Source organism: Mus caroli, unplaced genomic scaffold, assembly GCF_978045245.1.
Source record: "Mus caroli unplaced genomic scaffold, Mus_caroli_1 scaffold_12, whole genome shotgun sequence".
NCBI lineage: Eukaryota > Metazoa > Chordata > Mammalia > Rodentia > Muridae > Mus > Mus caroli.
The window spans coordinates 59,494,007-59,502,580 of NW_028227267.1; positions in this window are offsets into that span (position 1 = coordinate 59,494,007).

The following is an 8,574-nucleotide window of genomic DNA, read 5'->3' on the forward strand; positions in this document are numbered from 1 at the left end:
GATGGATGGATGGATGGATAGTTGGTTGGATGGTTGGATGGTTGGTTGGATGGATGGAAGGATGGAAGGATGGATGGAAGGAAGGAAGGAAGGATGGATGGATGCATGCATGCATGGGTGGATGGATGGATAGGTGGATGGATGGATGGGTGAGTGGGTGGATGATTGTTGACTGGAAGCCAGGCATCCTGTTACTATGGACCATAAAGCTAGATAATCCCTTGTTTCTACATTTATCTCCTCAGAGTAATGGTCTACCCCTAGAGCCTGCTTACCTCAGAGGAAAGGGAGAAAGCCACCATAAGACCCAGCCTTTCCTGGACCTTCCCCCATCACAGCAAAGAGGCCAGGAAACAACAGATCCAGTTCTCAACCATCCAGGTGCGATGCAGAGCCCAACACACGTGTAGCCACATGCTTCAAACATGAGAGACTGCTGTTGAACTCCTTAGCATCCTGATCTGCACAATGACATTAGTATATTGTAAGCAAACTCTCAGGGCCTCAAGCTTTTGGAATGTAAAATACCAGCACGAGGGCTTGGGGATGTAATCCAGCTGGTAGCATGCTTACCTAGCATGCACACATGCTTCAGTCTCCAGTACCACATAAACCAGGTTGTGGTACGCATCTGCAATCCAAGCACTTTGGAGAGAGGGGTAGGAGGATCAGAAGTTCAGTGTCATCCTGAGCTATGTAGCCACTCAAGGAAAACACCCAGTGAGTGAGACTCTGCCTCAAACCAAACCAAACCCTCCAAAAACCAATGATGTATATATTAAAGGTAGAGGTGTGGTCTGAGGATAACATTATCAGAAGTCATGGATACGTGAAGATCATGGAGTAGTTACCTAGATGGCCCAGGTCAGTCGCTTGATGTGGCATCTTGAGTTACACAAGCAGTAGGTGTATCCGTACCAGCTTCATCCCAGGCAAAAGAGGTATTGCATTAAGCTGTTATGACCATTAGAATGTCACTAAGCCATTGTGATCTGGCACTTCCACCGTCGTGTGAATTGTGTATGGATCATGACATTTGACACCCAGATGTGTGGCAGACACTGGCTCCCCCCTATCTCCCTTCTACCCAGCCAGTGCCTCTTGTTGGTAAAATTTAGGAAATGCACACAGAATTCCTTTTTTTTCCCCTCAGGATTTTAAGAAGATTTTAAGGCGGATGTCCTTCAGCCTTGGAATCTTGGCACAGATGAGACATCTTCTGGGGCCTCTTAGATCTAAATCCCTGTTCTCTTCAGGATGGCCTGCATGTGTGGGGAGCCTCTTTGGAACCGGCTTATAAATATTGCTGTGAACCCCTGGTCTACTGATGAGCAGAGCTATTTTAGCAAACCACACATGGGTGTGGAGGTCTCTGACCTCTCGTGGTGGCCAGGATCAGTGGTCATCAGTGGCCATCCTGGGGCAGGACAGGTGCCCTGGCCCAGGCTTAAGGGGCAGGGTGACCTCCAACCAGTTCTGTTCAAGAAGCCAAATGAGACGTAGCAGGAAGTATTAAATCATCTAAATGTTTATTTTCTATGACATAAAACATCTGGTCTTTAGGAGTCATGTGGGAATTGGGAGTGCTGGAGGGGTAATACCTCTCAAGCCTGGGCTTGGCCCCGTGTTGCTGGACTCTTTCAAGAAACACTGGGAGCTGGGTTCAGAAAGAGCCTTCTCAGATGGTTGGTATAGACTCCCTCCAGAGTGACAAGAGAAGGCTCTCCTCCTAGGGTGAAGAGTGGGCAAGTGGGAGGCCCACCAAGGCAAGAAGCTGATTGGTGGAGGGGCCAGTGGAGCAGACCAGGAAGGACCCCGAGTTCATGTCCTTCCTGGAGAACCAGATAAGAAGGCTTACAGCAGGGTGGGTAGAGGCTGTAGCTCCCATTGTCTTCCCTGTGAGATGGAAAGGCTCTTGGTCCCTCTAGTTTCTTGAACATGTGGCTGAATCCTTGGGCTCAAACCCTGGATGGGGCTTTGTAGCAACTCTCCCCATCCCACGCCCACACACACACACAGCATCTTCTGTGCATATGTCACCGGGCCCTGGGTCCAGGGGCTTAGGCTCCTTCCAATCCATCTAGGGTTTGTTGTTGTTGTTGTTTGTTGGTTTTGGTCCCAGGAAGCTGCTGCTTCCTCTGCAGCCTGTCAGCAGCACCATTCCCCTCTGTATCTCATAGCATCAGGACAGGGTTTACGGAAGTCCAGGATAGGAACAAAGGAAGGAGATGTCTACCTCTCACAGCAATGGTGGCTGCTCAGTGAGCACACTTGTTTGCTTGTGTGTGTTCATTCAGTTATTTAGAGATAGGCTCTCATGTATTTTAGTATAGCCTTGAAGTTCTGATTCTTCTGCCTGCATCCCCTCAATTCTGAGATTACAGGTGTGTGCCACCATGGGAGTTTATGCAGTTCTGGGGATGGAACACTTCATGCATATAGGTAAACTCTTTACCAAGTGAAAGCTACATCCCCAGCCTAGAGAGGGTATCTACAGGGAGTACTGACCATGCTCATCCTGCAGTTCCTTGGCCACTTACAGGAGTTTTGCACAGGGAGTCCCTCCAGCTGTGAGCTGTCTTTTTTTTTCTTTAGCACTCTGGCTGTCCTTACTCCTCCCTGCTCTTTATCTCCTCCTGGCTAGGTTGCCTAGAAACTCCGAATTCCTTCCACTTTATTATATACTCTGCTCTGCACTTGGCTGCTGCAGCCTCCACAAGCCAAGGCTAGGGAGGGGAAAAAAGAACCAGAAGGTGACTTGGAGAAGAAAAAAGAGATAACAGAGGTGGTACTGGAGACTGGAAAGAGCTACTTAGACCAGGTGCTCTTTCCTATCTGCCTGACATAGGTTGGTTGCTAGGACAAATGTGGCCTGGAACACTTACACTTAGTAGGACCCTTGGAAACAAGAACACTGGGGATAACTCAGGATAGGTTTGCATCTGCCCTGGGGTCTGCAGCAGGATGGCCTTGGGGTGATGCTCAGAGTTTGCGAATGAGCTGAGAGCTCTACACCTGGTATGTGGACAGAGGTTGGTTTCCCAGTTGTCATGGGTCTGGGACTGGAGGTAAGGATACCCCATGCCTCTCGAGTGAAGAAGGGCTTGGGCTCTAGGTTGAGCTGTCAGCTCCCAGATCCTGGTGCTGCCTATTTTAGTTTTGTCCCTTTAAAGGGGTGGGGGGTGACAATGATAGTCTAGCTTAGGGGGTTGCTGCAAGGATTCAATGGAACAGTGCAAATGAGTTGGGTACACACTCAGCGCTCAGCAGAACTTAGTTGTTATTTTACAGATATTCCGACTGGGAGAGTGCACAGCTGGTAGGGAGGCTATGCATATAATGTCCATAAAAAAGGGAATCCGGCTGCTTTTCATTGCTTCACTTCTGTTCTCTTCCCAAGGACACTCCGGCTCCATTTGCCTCAGTCCTGCCTCAAACTCTTTCCCTTGGTCTCACACTCTCTCAGTGCATGGCTAAGGGGAGCACCTGTGGCAGTTCTGGCGACCTGTTTCCAGCTACATTCTGTCCAGGGGCTGAGGGGATAGGGTCAGCAAGGAAGGCCTTGTCAGAGGAATTTGAGGTGGCTCGGCAGGGCAGGATCCTGAGCTCTGGTGTCTCAGAGCTGGTACCATTGAAGGAGCCTCCTGGTGCTGTGGTGGTAGTCGTGAGTTTTCATTGGAAGATCTCAAGAAGGAGAGCATTGCAACGTGGGCAGTTAAGTAATCATAGTTCCGTTTTGCTGCGAGGTGGCCTGGATGATATGTTGTCTTCAATTGGTTTAAAAAAAGATTTATTTTATTTTATGTGTATGAGCGTCTGCGTGTATGGATGTGTGCCACATGTATGTAGTGTCTCTGGAGGCCAGAAGATGACAAAGGATTCCCTGGAACTAGTGGTACAGCTAATTGTGAGCTGGAAACTGAACTCAGGCATTCTGCAAGACAGCAAGTGCTCTTAACCACTGAGCCATCTCTTAACCCCTTTAATTATTATTTTTTAAAAGATTTATGTTATTATTGGTGTATGTACGTGATGGTTGTATATGCTGGGTCTAGGGAGTGGCACTATTAGAAGGTTTGACCCTGTTGAAGTAGGTATGTCACTGTGGGCCTGGGCTTTAAGACCCTCATCTGAGCTGCCTGGAAGCCAGTTTTCCACTAGCCGCCTTCAGATGAAGATGTAGAAGTCTTAGCTCTACCTGTACCATACCTGCCTGGATGCTGCCATGCTCCCACCTTGATAATAATGGGCTGAACCTGTGAACCTGTAAGGCAGCCCCAGTTAAATGTTGTCCTTATAAGAGTTGCCTTGGTCATGGTGTCTGTTCGCAGCAGTAAAACCCTAACTAAGACAATGTGTGCATTTCTGTGTGCATATGCCTGTATGTGCTGGTGAATGCCTGTTGCGTGTGCATGCATGTGTGTACATGCATGACAGAAGGTCAGAAGAGGGAATGTGATCCCTTGGTGCCAGAATTACAGGTGGTGGTGAGCTGCCTGGCATGTTGCTTGGTCTTTTCTCCTTCTGCTAAGAAGGTGTTCAATGTCTGAGTTCATCATTGAGTTCATAGTGATGAGCTGGCTGACTGATGAGAGAAAACTGGCAGACTTCCACCTTGGGAAGGCTTGTAGTAACAGCTAAAGCTGCTGCAGTAATAAAAAGACAGCATTTTCAACAAATGGTGCTGGCACAACTGGCGGTTATCATATAGAAGAATGCAAATCGATCCATTCCTATATCCTTGTACTAAGGTCAAATCTAAGTGGATCAAGGAACTCCACATAAAATCAGAGACACTGAAACTTATAGAGGATAAAGTGGGGGAAAGCCTCGAAGATATGGGCACAGGGGAAAAATTCTTGAATAGAACAGCAATGGCTTGTGCTGTAAGATCAAGAATTGACAAATGGGACCTCATAAAATTGCAAAGCTTCTATAAGGCAAAAGACACTGTCAATAAAACAAAAAGGCCACCAACAGATTGGGAAAGGATCTTTACCAATCCTAAATCAGATAGGGGACTAATATCCAATATATATAAAGAACTCAAGAAGGTGGACTCCAGAAAATCAAATAACCCCATTAAAAATGGGGCTCAGAGTTAAACAAAGAATTCTCACCTGAGGAATACCGAATGGCTGAGAAGCACCTGAAAAAAATGTTCAGCATCCTTAATAATCAGGGAAATGCAAATCAAAACAACCCTGAGATTCCACCTCACACCAGTCAGAATGGCTAAGATAAAAAATTCAGGTGACAGCAGATGCTGGTGAGGATGTGGCGAAAGAGGAACACTCCTCCACTGTTGGTGGGATTGCAAGCTTGTACAACCACTCTGGAAATCAGTCTGGTGGTTCCTCAGAAAATTGGACATAGTACTATCGGAGGATCCTGCAATACCTCCCCTGGGCATATATCCAGAAGATGTTCCAAGTGGTAATAAGGACACATGCCCCACTATGTTCATATCAGTCTTATTTATAATAGCCAGAAGCTGGAAAGAACCCAGATGCCCCTCAACAGAGGAATGAATACAGAAAATGTGGTACATTTACACAATGGAGTACTACTCGGCTATTAAAAAGAATGAATTTATGAAATTCCTTAGCAAATGGATGGACCTGGAGGGTATCATCCTGAGTGAGGTAACCCAATCACAAAAGAACTCACATGATATGTATTCACTGATAAGTGGATATTAGCCCAGAAACTTAGAATACCCAAGATACAATTTGCAAAACACATGAAACTCAAGAAGAACGAAGACCAAAGTGTGGTCACTTTGCCCCTTCTTAGAATTGGGAACAAAACACCCATGGAAGGAGTTACAGAGACAAAGTTTGGAGCTGAGACGAAAGGATGGACCATCTAGAGACTGCCGCACCCAGGGATCCATCCCATAATCAGCCTCCAAACGTAGACACCATCGCATACGCCAGCAAGATTTTGCTGACAGGACCCTGATATAGCTGTCTCTTGTGAGGCTATGCCAGTGCCTGGCAAACACAGAAGTGGATGCTCACAGTCAGCTATTGGATGGATCACAGGGCCCCCAATGGAGGAACTAGAGAAAGTACCCAAGGAGCTAAAGGGGTCTGCAACCCTATTGGTGGAACAACATTATGAACTAACCAGTACCCCCCAGAGCTCTTGTCTCTAGCTGCATATGTAGCAGAAGATGGCCTAGTCGGCCATCACTGGGAAGAGAGGCCCCTTGGTATTGCAAACTTTATATGCCCCAGTACAGGGGAACGACAGGGCCAAGAAGTGGGAGTGGGTAGGTAGGGGAGTGGGGGGGAGGATATGGGGGACTTTTGGGATAGTATTTGAAATGGAAAATAAGAAAATACCTAAAAAAAAAAGCGTTGGACTCTAAAAAAAAAAAAAAAAACCCAGGATACACACAGGGCACACCTAGCATAATCATAATAAACTTTAACATAAAAAAGAGAGAGTAGTACCAGTAGCAGTAATATCATGGAGGTAATAGCAGCAGTGTCAAACGAGGTAATAGCAGCAGTAACATCGATGGAGGTTATCAGCATTAGTGTCAAATGAAGCAATAGTAGCAGTTAGGCCCATGGTTGTAAAATATCTGTAATGAAGATGGTTTAGCTGAAGTGAGCATGTACTGTTTTTGAGGTACTGTTTGAAGACCCCCCACATGTGTTATCTCAGTGCTAGTGGCTGAGAGCAAGTTCACGCAAATGCAAGTTTGAACCTAGCCTTGCCAGTTAGCTAGCTAGCTCCATAGCCTTGGTCAAGATGCTGAAAGTCTCTGCATTCCACATTTCTGCAAAGAAGGTTCAGAGGTGGCCAAGAAGCCTAAGAAAGGTGCTGCATTTCATTGATTATTTGGGAGATGAAAATTAAAACCGCAGATGCACAAATGGTGGTATACTGTACCCATGAGGATGGCTGCTTACAACTAAAGCCAGAAGGGAGTCGAAAAATCTGAACTCCATGCAGTGTTGATGGGAGGACAAACTGGTACAACACCTTTGGAAAACTGAATGAAGGCTCCTTAAGTAGTAACTCAGGACAGAGAGATGGCTCAGTCAGTAAAGTGACTGAGTTCATGGGGACATGAGTTCAATTCCTAGAACTGACGTGTTTTAAAGAAGGAAAAGAAAATGAAAAAAGCTAAGGCACGGTGGTGCATGCTTTTAATCCTGGTGCAGGGAGGCAGAGACAAGTAGGTCCCCTGGGCTCACTGTCCAGTCAGCCTGTCCTACTTGATGAGCTCCAGGTCAGTAAAAGACTGTCTCAAAAATGATGGGTGGTGTCTGCCACATGTGCACATCTATATGTACATATGTTCTCTTGCACATTACAACAAATACACAAATACAAAAAAGAAAAAGAAATTAAACCCAGAATTGTCATTTGACCAATCAGTCACGTTTCTGGGTATATATCCAAAAAAATTGAAAGCAGAGTCTCAAAGAGGCATTCGTCACCGTTTTCCCAGCAGCATAATTCCCAACAGCCAACCCAAGCACCCAAGAATGGTTGACCGAGTAAGCAAACAAAGTGTCCTATACCATGGAATGTTTTCAGCTTTTTAGGAAGGAAGGAAACCCAGGCACATGCTCCACGGGGGATGAACCTCGATACTGTGCTAAGTGACATACACCCATCATAAGGGGATAAATACTGTGTAGGTCCACGTACGTGCCATCCTTAGAGCAATCAGCTCAGAGAGACAAAGTAGAATAGGGGTTAGCAGGACCCAGAGGAGTTAGTTTTGAAATGAGGAGACTGGCAGCATTGAGGCAGCAAAGTGGGCCTGGCTGTCCATTGGCTACGCCGGTAGTGCTCATAAACTTTCTGTGTGAATGGTTTACACGGTATACCATAGACATATGCCTTACCATAGTTTTTAAGGGGGGGGGGAGATAGAAAGCTCTCGTTTTGTTTCCTTGCATCTAAAATTGGGGGAAAGGCCCTTTGTTCCGCCTGGATGGGGTTGACTTTGTGAACACATTTGACATCCTCAGAGGCATGGCAAATGTGACGCTCGTTGGAGACTGTATGGATCGTACTGTATTTCTGCCACCAGTGCCTTGATGGCCATCCTGAGCCCTTTCCTAACTCCTCTTGGGTCTTGGCTTCCTCATTCAGGAAAAAGGTAGAAGGAGAGGCACCCGGTCCCTTTCCCTTCTCCTGCCGGTGTGCACAGGTGTCACTCTTCCCAGAGAGGTGCTGATGTGGTGGGTGATATGAGAAAACTGCAGCAATTGGCCTTGGCTCCCCAGCTACAGAGGCTTGTCCAGGCCAGGAGCCTTCTCCTCTGAGGCTTGTGAGGAACACACATGTGTACACCCCAGTAGCAGTAGCAACCCATGCCTGGAGCCATGTGTCCATCTGCATGGGGACAGTGGAGGTAGGAGCCTGTCGTTGTACCTGCAGAAGGGAAAGGAGCCCTGGCTAATGGCATAACCCTCATCTGGTTCTTGGATCGAGGAATAGTGGAGTGTGTTTACCACATCAGCTGACAGTAGATTTAGCTCAGCCATGGCTGTGTGTGAAGACCTCTCTAGAATGTTAGTGCCTGAGACCCATCTCAGCGGC